The 12,194-nt window shown below is 47.3% G+C and overlaps 1 protein-coding gene across 2 annotated transcripts in view; it reads left to right on the top strand.

Moving 5' to 3' along the window:
* The window catches only part of TRMT12 (tRNA methyltransferase 12 homolog), a 200,304-nt gene that overhangs the window by 15,140 nt on the left and 172,970 nt on the right, over positions 1-12,194 (top strand). The window lies entirely within an intron of this gene.

Genomic DNA, 12,194 nt, shown 5'->3' with positions numbered 1-12,194 from the left:
CCTGTTTGATTCTAATCTAGGACAACTTCTGTCATTTTTGCATACCCTCCAAGTAGCAAAGTTTTGCCTTGTGGTTGAGGGATTTCTACCAGCAGGGGAGAGGGACGGGTCAGGCTTATATTGGTTGGGATCTTGGACCTATCCTCCAACACCTGTGTAAATGAAGACCATGGGATTAGTGCTCCAAAGTAGTGGGTTTTCTAGTCACCTAGGGTCAGATGTATGACAGGTTTTATCGGTTTCAAACACCCCACCAGGCCGTTTATGACCAACAAGATGCATTTTCCTATGTACCAACCCTATTTTGTGAGTCGGTAACCTATTACTGACTTGCAAAATAGGGTTTGCGAGTTGCTATTAGGAAGGGGCATGCCTTCCTTATAGCGATTCGCACAGGTTTGTATGAATGTTTTCCAACCCGGAATATTGTTGCAAAACATTTGCAGCATACCACTGTAGGAAAGTACCATCTTGCCTGGCATGTTACCCCCATTTTTCACTGTATATATGTTGTTTTAGTTGTATGTGTCACTGGGACCCTGGTAACCCACGGCCCCAGTGCTCATAAGTGTGCCTGAATGTGTTACCTGTGTAGTGACTAACTGTCTCACTGAGGCTCTGCTAACCAGAACCTCAGTGGTTAGGCTCTCTCATTTCTTTCCAAATTGTCACTGACAGGCTAGTGACCATTTTTACCAATTCACATTGGCTTACTGGAACACCCTTATAATTCCCTAGTATATGGTACTGAGGTACCCAGGGTATTGGGGTTCCAGGAGATCCCTATGGGCTGCAGCATTTCTTTTGCCACCCATAGGGAGCTCTGACAATTCTTACACAGGCCTGCCACTGCAGCCTGAGTGAAATAACGTCCACGTTATTTCACAGCCATTTTACACTGCACTTAAGTAACTTATAAGTCACCTATATGTCTAACCTTTACCTGGTAAAGGTTAGGTGCAAAGTTACTTAGTGTGAGGGCACCCTGGCACTAGCCAAGGTGCCCCCACATTGTTCAGAGCCAATTCCCTGAACTTTGTGAGTGCGGGGACACCATTACACGCGTGCACTACATATAGGTCACTACCTATATGTAGCTTCACAATGGTAACTCCGAATATGGCCATGTAACATGTCTATGATCATGGAATTGCCCCCTCTATGCCATCCTGGCATAGTTGGCACAATCCCATGATCCCAGTGGTCTGTAGCACAGACCCTGGTACTGCCAAACTGCCCTTCCTGGGGTTTCACTGCAGCTGCTGCTGCTGCCAACCCCTCAGACAGGCAGCTGCCCTCCTGGGGTCCAGCCAGGCCTGGCCCAGGATGGCAGAACAAAGAACTTCCTCTGAGAGAGGGTGTGACACCCTCTCCCTTTGGAAAATGGTGTGAAGGCAGGGGAGGAGTAGCCTCCCCCAGCCTCTGGAAATGCTTTGTTGGGCACAGATGTGCCCAATTCTGCATAAGCCAGTCTACACCGGTTCAGGGACCCCTTAGCCCCTGCTCTGGCGCGAAACTGGACAAAGGAAAGGGGAGTGACCACTCCCCTGACCTGCACCTCCCCTGGGAGGTGTCCAGAGCTCCTCCAGTGTGCTCCAGACCTCTGCCATCTTGGAAACAGAGGTGCTGCTGGCACACTGGACTGCTCTGAGTGGCCAGTGCCACCAGGTGACGTCAGAGACTCCTTGTGATAGGCTCCTTCAGGTGTTGCTAGCCTATCCTCTCTCCTAGGTAGCCAAACCCTCTTTTCTGGCTATTTAGGGTCTCTGCCTCTGGGGAAACTTTAGATAACGAATGCATGAGCTCAACCGAGTTCCTCTGCATCTCTCTCTTCACCTTCTGATAAGGAATCGACTGCTGACCGCGCTGGAAGCCTGCAAACCTGCAACATAGTAGCAAAGACGACTACTGCAACTCTGTAACGCTGATCCTGCCGCCTTCTCGACTGTTTTCCTGCTTGTGCATGCTGTGGGGGTAGTCTGCCTCCTCTCTGCACCAGAAGCTCCGAAGAAATCTCCTGTGGGTCGACGGAATCTTCCCCCTGCAACCGCAGGCACCAAAAAGCTGCATTACCGGTCCCTTGGGTCTCCTCTCAGCACGACGAGCGAGGTCCCTCGAATCCAGCGACTCTGTCCAAGTGACCCCCACAGTCCAGTGACTCTTCAGTCCAAGTTTGGTGGAGGTAAGTCCTTGCCTCACCTCGCTGGGCTGCATTGCTGGGAACCGCGACTTTGCAGCTACTCCGGCCCCTGTGCACTTCCGGCGGAAATCCTTTGTGCACAGCCAAGCCTGGGTCCACGGCACTCTAACCTGCATTGCACGACTTTCTAAGTTGGTCTCCGGCGACGTGGGACTCCTTTGTGCAACTTCGGCGAGCACCGTTTCACGCATCCTCGTAGTGCCTGTTTCTGGCACTTCTCCGGGTGCTACCTGCTTCAGTGAGGGCTCTTTGTCTTGCTCGACGTCCCCTCTCTCTTCAGGTCCAATTTGCGACCTCCTGGGCCCCAGCAGCGTCCAAAAACGCCAAACGCACGATTTGCGACTAGCAAGGCTTGTTGGCGTCCTTCCGGCGGGAAAACACTTCTGCACGACTCTCCAAGGCAAGAGGGATCCGTCCACCAAAGGGGAAGTCTCTAGCCCTTTTCGTTCCTGCAGAAACCTCAGCTTCTTCTGTCCAGTAGAAGCTTCTTTGCACCCGCAGCTCGCATTTCCTGGGCATCTGCCCATCTCCGACTTGCTTGTGACTTTTGGACTTGGTCCCCTTGTTCCACAGGTACCCGAGATTGGAAATCCACAGTTGTTGCATTGCTGGTTTGTGTCTTTCCTGCATTATTCCTCTAACACGACTTCTTTGTCTTTAGGGGAACTTTAGTGCACTTTGCACTCACTTTTCAGGGTCTTGGGGAGGGTTATTTTTCTAACTCTCACTATTTTCTAATAGTCCCAGCGACCCTCTACAAGGTCACATAGGTTTGGGGTCCATTCGTGGTTCGCATTCCACTTTTGGAGTGTATGGTTTGTGTTGCCCCTATCCCTATGTTTCCCCATTGCAATCTATTGTAACTATACATTGTTTGCACTGTTTTCTAAGACTATACTGCATATTTTTGCTATTGTGTATATATATCTTGTGTATATTTCCTATCCTCTCACTGAGGGTACACTCTAAGATACTTTGGCATATTGTCATAAAAATAAAGTACCTTTATTTTTAGTATAACTGTGTATTGTGTTTTCTTATGATATTGTGCATATGACACTAAGTGGTACTGTAGTAGCTTCACACGTCTCCTAGTTCAGCCTAAGCTGCTCTGCTAAGCTACCATTATCTATCAGCCTAAGCTGCTAGACACCCTATACACTAATAAGGGATAACTGGGCCTGGTGCAAGGTGCAAGTACCCCTTGGTACTCACTACAAGCCAGTCCAGCCTCCTACAACCACCAATTTCAAATTGGTGGTAAACCTTTCACTAACGCCTTTGTGAATGGGGGCACCAACACTTTTCCACTCTTAAAAATGAATAAAAAGAAATAAAAAGAAAAGAAAAAATGAAAAGAAAACGTTTCAATTTTATTTTTGAAATGCATCCTGTTTTCCTTTGCAAAATGGGTTTCATTTAAAAAAAATCTTCTTTATTTAAAAAGCAACTCCTCCTCATTGGCACACCGTTGTGAAATACCAAGACTTTGCTTGGATTGGACTGCAAATTAATATATGGGCCTCTGTCAAGAAGGGACTTACAATTACTCCCTAAGTCATTAATTAAGATTGTATGTGACCTAGATGGGGGCATGTACAGTGTTGATGATTATTGGACATACATTTGTGTGTATACATAATTTCTTGGAAGTTAATCTGCTGTCAGTACACTTTATTTGAACAGTGCATATGTTTGTTTCCTTTTATTGGAGATTGGATTTTTTTTTACCATTGGAAAGCAATACAAACTGTACTAAAGTAATTCCTCTAGGAACATTTGTGGTTAGCTTATTTGAAAAGCAGTCACAGACATGGTGGTCTGCTGACCCTTGCAGGCCACCATCCCTGTGAGTGCCGGCCATTCCTAATGAGTCACAAATTGCGACCTGCCTCATGAATATTAATAAGGCAGGTCTCTTGCGACTCATTTGGGAATCGCAAACAGTATCTCAGACACTGTTGTACATCATCGTTTGCGACTCAGTTTGCAAGTCGCTAAAAAGTCGCAAACACTAACAGTCGTACATCTGGCCCTTGGTGTTGTTTCTCTTGGTGCTGTTGGATGTTCTGGTTAGAAGAGATTTCTGATGGCTGCAAATTTAGAGATAGAGAGATCAGGTGTATTTACCATGCACAGATGCATGTGTGCAAAGTTTTTTGGATGTAGGCTGTCTAGTCTTTTTTTCTCTGCTAAAGGACCTTTTTTATATCAGTACATCTGGCTGCGTTAGATGTCTTCCTTAGAGTGATGATAAATCCAACATACACAAGTCAAGATATTAATTTTTAAAACAAAAGAGTCTTATTCCCTAGAAAACAATGGAAATTATGTAGTTACACAAAGTTCCTGGTTTGCATAAAAAATCAAGCTGCCCAGGCGAGCGAGCTTTGAAAAAGTCAGCGATGCGTCGTTTTCTCACTCGCAAGAGGGGCTGTGCATCGTTTTCTGGTCGGAGCACCTTGGGTCCGCATAGGTTTACGTTGATTTTGACGCCCAGCGACGATGCATGAGAAATCCGGCTGCACGGTGATGGAAAACTGCAGTGTGTGGAGTTTGCGTCGTTTTCAGCAGTGGCAAGCGAGCGTTGCGTTGTTTCTCCAGCCGTGATGCATGTGATGCGTCAGTTTCCTAGTCGAATGCAGGTGGTGCGTCGATTTCAGCCTCAAAGTGGGTGGCATGTCGTTTTTACAGCGTTGCAGGTGGTGCGTCAAAATTTTCCCCGCACGGCTTCCTGTGAGTGGATTTCAGTCCGTGCTCTACCAGCTTCACCTTTCAAGGGCCCAGGGACTAGATAGGGCACCACTTGGCAGGGCAGGGGTTTCAGCAGAGAGTTCAGGTGCTGGTAGAGGAAGTCTTTGATGGCCCTGAGACTTCAAAACAGGAGGCAAGTTCAGTCCAAGCCTTGGAGATGTTTCACAAGCATCAACCAGGAATATACCACAAAGTACAGTCTTTGTCCTCTTTCAGGCAGAAGCAGCAACTGCAAGCCAACCCAGGAAAGCACAGTCACAGGCAATTGGGCAGTACTCCTCCTCCAGCTCTTCATCTCTTCTCCTTGGCAGAGGTTTCTCTTGGTTCCATAAGTACTCTGAAAATCTGGGGTTTTGGGTCCAATACTTATATATCTTTCTGCCTTTGAAGTAGGCAAACTTCAAAGGAAAGTCTCTGTTTTTCACAAGATCCTGACTTGCCCAGGTCTGGCCCCAGACACACACCAGGGGGTTGGAGACTGCATTGTGTGAGTTCAGGCACAGCCCTTTCAGGTGTAAGTGGCCGCTCTTCCTTCCACTCTAGCCCAGATGGCCCATGGGGTATACAGGCTACACCCGGCTTCCTTTGTGTCACTGTCTAGTGGAGATTTACAAACAGCCCAACAGTCAGTCTGACCCAGAAAGGAAGTACACAAGCAGGCAGACTCACAAAATGGTTTAAGCAAGAGCATGCTCGCTTTCTAAAAGTGGTATTTTCAAACTGACAAATTAAAAAAAACTTTACCAAAAGATGTATTTTTAAATTGTGAGTTCAGAGACACAAACTCTATATCTTTATCTGTTCCCAATGGGAAACTGCACTTCAAAAATATTTAAAGGGAGTCCCCATGTTAACCTATGAGAGAGATAGCTCCTGCAACAGTAAAAATCAGATTTAGCAGTATTTCACTGTTAGGACATATAAAACACATTAGTGCATGTCTCACCTTTAACATACACTGTACCCTGCCCATGGGGCTACCTAGGGCCTTCCTTGGCGGTGCCTTACATGTATAGAAAGGGAAGGTTTGGGCCTGGCAAGTGAGTACACTTATCAGGTCGAATTGGCAGTTTAAAACTGTACACACTGACACTGCAATGGCAGGTCTGAGCCATCTTTACAGGGCTACTCATGTGGGTGGCACAACCAGTGCTGCAGGCCCACTAGTAGCATTTGGTTTACAGGCCTTGGCTACATCTAGTGTACTTTACTAGGGATTTACTAGTAAATCTTTTGTGGCACCTCCCTGTGGGTGAACTAAAGGAATGGCAAGAAGACATCCCACTTACACCTCAAGGGCTCTGACAGGCCCATATGCCCTTCAAGGTGTGGTTGAATCTCTCAACCAGACCGTTTCCTTGGGGTGGTAAGGAGTTGTATACTTGTAGGTTACCCACACTCCTTCCACAAAGACTTCATATATGTAGATATGAAGTTGGTACCCCTATCAGATACCACCTCCTTGGGGAACTCTATGTGGGTAAAAACCCCCATCAATGCACGCCCCACCACAGGGGCAGTGATTGATCTCAAAGGAATGGCTTTGGGTACCTGGTGGCATGGTGCACCATGACCAGAATAAACCTGTTGCCTATGGTTGTCTTGGGATTCAGAGGCCCCACAATGTCAATACCAACCCTTTCAAAGGGGGTGCTGACAACAGGAAAAGGTTGGAGGGAAGCCTTACATCCCCCCCCCACCCCCCACAGCTTGCCACTTGCCTGACGGGTTTGGCAAGACCTACAGTGCGCATCTGAGTGCCTGCGCATTTGGGGCAGGTAAAAGTGGGTGACAAGCCTCTCAAAGGTTTTGTCTTGCCCCAAATATCCAGCTAAAGGCACATCATGAGGCAGACCCAGTAGGAAGGCTCTGAAGCACTGGGGTACCACCAGCACACGGGCTGCACCAGGCCCAGCAACCTTAAGCTCACTATATAGGAGGCCGTCCTCCCAGTATGTCACGTGTGAACTAGACTCCTTGCCCGACGCCTGGTCTGCAGCCTGTTGCCGCAAACCCTCCAGAGTAAGGCATGTTTTCAGTGCCTCACAGAATGCCTCCCTGGTGGGTCTCCCTTCCTGCTGCCACTGAGTCAGCTCTAGGAGCTCCCCCACTAGGCTCCGGGGCCTCCCACCTCAGGTTCAGCCTCCTCCCGGACCTTTGCAACTTCTGGAGCAGATTTCCTGCGCCCCTTTCCCTTCCTCCTTCTGGCAGACACCTGGGCCACTCTTTCAGGTTTTAGGGCCTCCTGATCACCATGACGGGTTGCCATTGACCAGGTGGACACACGCACCCACCCACCCAGGCAGACCCAACATCTCCAAATGAGACCTGTGTTCCACCCATTCCCAAGGGGAATACTCCAGGTCATTGCCAAGCAGACAGTCTACAGACATGGTTGGAATCAAAGCTACCCTCCAAGAACCTGCCCCCCCCCCCCCACTCAAAGGAACCCTGCGCCATATTGCACAGGTGCTCTGAGTTGTCTACTGCAACTACTTGGTGAAGTGCATGGGGAACTACCTGCACCTCAGACACCAAGTGACTTCTCACAGTGGTACCAGTGTCTTCTGTGTCTTTCAGAGCCTCCACCCCCTGTCCATTGATGGTCACCCATTGCCTGTACCTTTTAGTGTTCTCAGGAAGAAGGATCCTCTGGACCATCTCACTGTCCCCTAGTGAGACAAGGGTCATCTCAGCTGGCTCCCATCCATCTGGAACCAACTCCTCATCAAGAGCTACACTGGCCAAGCCCTGTGATTGAGCACCAATCGGTGCCTATGTCCCCTTGGGACATTTGGGATCCCCCCATGTGACCCACCTGATCACATGCATAGCACTTGCAGGGACCGCTCTCTGTAGGTTTCCCTATAGAAATCCATGGTTTCTTTTAATCTGGGGGCTGGAAATCTGTCCCCTGGGAACTAGGTTGGGGCCCCTGATCCCTTACCCCACACTTCTCCTGATGGGGACCATGCCCACCCTTGACATGGTCTCCCCCATACCTCTTCTGGACCCTGGTCCACTACCTGAGCAAGCTTTCTGGGGTCAGTCAGCTTGCTGTCAGTTAGTTGCTGGTGCAGCTCTGGAAAACAAAGACAGTACAAGTGATGGCAAGCAGTTAAGTTGTAAAGCCCCTCATAAATTGTTACCTTTCTTCCCTTCACCCAACCATCCAGTGACCTGCAAAAAGAGTCTACACACACCAACCAAGTTTGGGAATCCCTTTTCTTATAGGACCTAAACTTTTACTTGTACTACTCAGGAGTAAGACAATATCTGGTGAATAGGGCATACTTCATGATGGAGTAGGTGAGCCCCTGAGGACCCCCTAAAGATGTCAGTGCCCCACCCCTCTACCTCAAAGTGCTTCCACAGATCCACCCCCAGAGTGCTTCAGGGACCATGTTCATGTGGAGAGAAGACTCATACCCCTTGGATCACAGATAGGTGTCATTCTTCCTCTTGTAATCCTTCACCGTATTTTTAGGAATGTGTACCCTCCTCTCAGGCTGCACTGAGGTACTCCTGCCACAATCTCTGCTAGACTAGCTCCTCTGATCGAGTTCCCCTAAACCGAGCTCATGAGCCAAGAGCATCATTTTCTCCTCTATGGGCAACCTTCTCTCTTCCGTCTTCATTTTAAGCTTCACTAACTCCAACTGGTGAACCCTATCTGCCTGTCTGTCCTGCAACTCCTCAGGAGTCAGACCCTTGGATGACACAATGATACCTGCCCTGGAGACCCTCTCCCCCAGGCAGAACATGTACATCCACTATATTATGAACACTCTGCGCCTCTTCACCCTCATCCTCCTCCTTTGCTGCCCCCAGCCTCCTTGGCTGCCACCCAGGCCTTTTGTAGCTCCTCCTTCCTGGCAGAGCTCTTGATTTGGCAGGCAAGATCCTTACAAAACCGCTTTAGTTAAGCCACTGTGTACTCCACCAGTTTCTCCAACTCAAAAACAGTCTTTGTAGCCACATCTGGTGCATCCAGGATTGAGGCATATTGGCAAGGTTCACTCAAAAATGCAAAGTCCCAAAAAGAACAAAGAGTTCCCAAGAGCAGTTCAAAAATCTGAAAAAAATGGAAGTAGGAAAAGTCCAAAAAGAGAAACATCCAAATAGTATGTGGTCACATAATGGTCTGCACTGAAAACAGTAGTGTACTCTTAATTATTGTATGTCAAGTACAAATATAAGTTCTACACTCACTGCTGATCACCAATGTTACAAATGGGGTCCCTTTATGGCAGTCATTTTGCACTCTGTCCAATCAGGGACCCTTACACTATTCAGGGAAAGGGAGTTACACTCTTAAAACAACCCCTGCTCACTCCCTTGGTAGCGAGGCACAAGCAGTCAGGCTAATCTCAAAGGCAATGCGTGAGTTATTTGTACCAACACACACAGTAATACAATGAAAACACTACAACATGGACACCACACCAATGTAGAAAAATAGGCAATATTTATCTAAATCAAACAAAAACAAAACGACAAAAATCCAACATACACAAGTCAAGATATGAATTTGTAAAATATAAATAGTCTTACTCCATAGAAAACAATGGAAATGTTGTTGTTACACAAAGTACCTGGTTTGCATAAAAAATAAAGCCGCCCGGGTGAGCGTGCGTCGATAAAGTCAGTGATGCGCAAGTGAGGCCATGCGTCGTTTTCCAAACTGGGCATCTCGGATACGCGCAGGTTTATGTTGATTTTGACGCCCAGTGATGGTGGGTGAGAAATTCAGCCGTACTGTGATGAAAAACCATGCTGCATGGGGTTTGCTTTGTTTCGAGCAGCCGCAAGCGGGTGTTGCGTCATTTCTCCAGCCGCGATGCAGGTGATATGTGGATTTCCCAGCCGTGATGCAGATGTTGCGGCGATTTCAGCCTTGAAGAGAGTGGTGCATCATTTTTACAGCTGCATTACAGGTGGTGCGTCGAAATGTTCCCCGCAAGACTTCCTCTGCGTGGATTTCAGTCCTTGTTCTATCAGCTTCACCTTTCAAGGGCCCAGGGACTGGATAGGGCACCACTTGGCAGGGCAGGAGTCGCAGCAGAGAGTCCAGGTGCTGGCAGAGGCATTCTTTGATAGCCCTGAGGCTTCAAAACAGATGGCAAGCTCAGTCCAAGCCCTTAGAGATTCTTCACAAGCAGGAATATACCACAAAGTCCAGTCTTTGTCCTCTTTCAGGCAGAAGCAGAAACTGCAGGCCAACCTAGTAAAGCAAGGTCACAGGGAAAGGGGCAGTATTCCCCCTCCAGCTCTTCAGCTCTGCTCCTTGGCAGAGGTTCCTCTTGGTTCCAGAAGTAATCTGAAAATTTGGTGTTTTGGGTCCACTACTTATACCTCTTTCTGCCTTTGAAGTAGGCAAACTTCAAAGAAAAGTCTGTTGTTCACAAAATCCTGCTTGCCAAGGCCTGCCCCCAGACACACACCCAGGAGGTTAAGAGGCCGCATTGTGTGAGGGCAGGCACAGCCCATTCAGGTGTAAGTGACCACTCCTCCCTCCACTCTAGCTCAGATGGCCCATCAGGATATACAGGCTATACCCCGGCTTCCTTTGTGTCACTGTCTACTGTAGATCCACAAACAGCCCAACTGTCAGAAACACACAGACAGGGTGTACACAAGCAGGCAGAGTCACAAAATGCTTTAAGCAAGAAAATGCAGACTTTCTAAAAGTGCCATTTTCAAACTGTCAATTTATAAACCAACTTTACCAAAAGATGTCTTTTTGAATTGTGAGGTCAGAGACCCCAAACTATCTCAATCGGCTCCCAAGGGGAAACTGCACTTAAAATATATTTCAAGGCAGCCCCCATGTTAACCTATTAGAGAGATTGGCCTTGCAACAGTGAAACCCGAAATTAGCAGTATTTCACCATTAGGACATATAAAACACATCAGTTCATGTCCCACCTTTAACATACACTGCACCCTGCCCATGGGGCTACATAGGGCCTACCTTAGGGGTGCCCTGTATGTATAAAAAGTGAAGGTTTGGGCCTGGCAAGTGGGTACACTTGTCAGGTCGAATTGGCAGTTTAAAACTGCACACACAGACACTGCAGTGTCAAGTCTGAGCCATGTTTACAGGGCAACTCATGTGGGTGGCACAACCAGTGCTTCAGGCCCACTAGTAGCATTTGATTTACAGGCCCTGGGCACCTCTAGTGCACTTTACTAGAGACTTACTAGTAAATCAAATGAACCAATCATCTAAAAGCCAATAACACATACAATTTACACAAGGAGCACTTGCTCATTAGCACTGGTCAGCAATGGTAAAAAGCGCAGAGTAACAAAAACAGTCAAAACATGCGAAGCAGAGTAAAAAAAAGACAGGGGAGACCACACCAAGGATTCCCGGTCTAATAGAGACCATAATTAAGCCAATCAAAAGAGTGTACAATAATTGAGGCATGACTGGTGCACTCTAGATAATAATAAAATACCAAAAAAAGAAATGGTTGCATTGCTCCACCTACCTGCTCGATGGAGGTAAGCACAAAGCTTTAATGTCCAGTACTGTAACAGACCAGATGGTTATTATATAACCTGGATATACTTTATTGCAAGAGACTTGTAGCCAACTAAATGCAGACACGGTGAAACAAAACAACAGGGGGGTAGAAGTATTAAACAAGGTAGTCAGTGCTCTACGGGAAAGAATTATAGACATCATGTCAGTGCTGCACATGCCTAATAAACAAGAACCTTAGTGTCAAACATGATGGAAAACGTGGCGGATCGTGCCCAGAGCTAGTGCTGTGTCGGGAGCATGGTGGGCAGGAAAAAGAGGGCTTCCCTGCAAATAAACATACCAGAAGACTTACCAATAAGAAGGGCATCAACTGGTTAATAGAATAGAGCTAAGATGCCACACATGCAAAATTAAGCACAAGAGCTTACTGTGGTGCATCATGAGGGACCTCATCAAACAGGCAATCAAACCGATATGATGACTGCATGCAAGTAAGTAGGGAATAGAAATAGAAGAGGGACTAAAGATAAAAAGTCCTGAACGTATTAACATTAAGCGGCGGCTGTAATGGAGGCAGCTGATGATGAAGTCAAAAGTGTAATAAGCGGAGAGGATATAAAGAATACAGTTCCCAAAACAGACCTATTGACAGAAAATCTGTTGTCAGTTTAGTAATGTAGCAAGCCACATTATGTAGAAAATTATATTAAACAGAAACAAAGTATGCAAAAGAAAACCATTGACAGT

Source organism: Pleurodeles waltl, chromosome 2_1 (genome assembly GCF_031143425.1).
Source record: "Pleurodeles waltl isolate 20211129_DDA chromosome 2_1, aPleWal1.hap1.20221129, whole genome shotgun sequence".
Classification (NCBI taxonomy): Eukaryota; Metazoa; Chordata; class Amphibia; order Caudata; family Salamandridae; genus Pleurodeles; species Pleurodeles waltl.
Note: the sequence above shows the minus strand (reverse complement) of the source record. Positions and strands in the feature narration are given on the sequence as shown.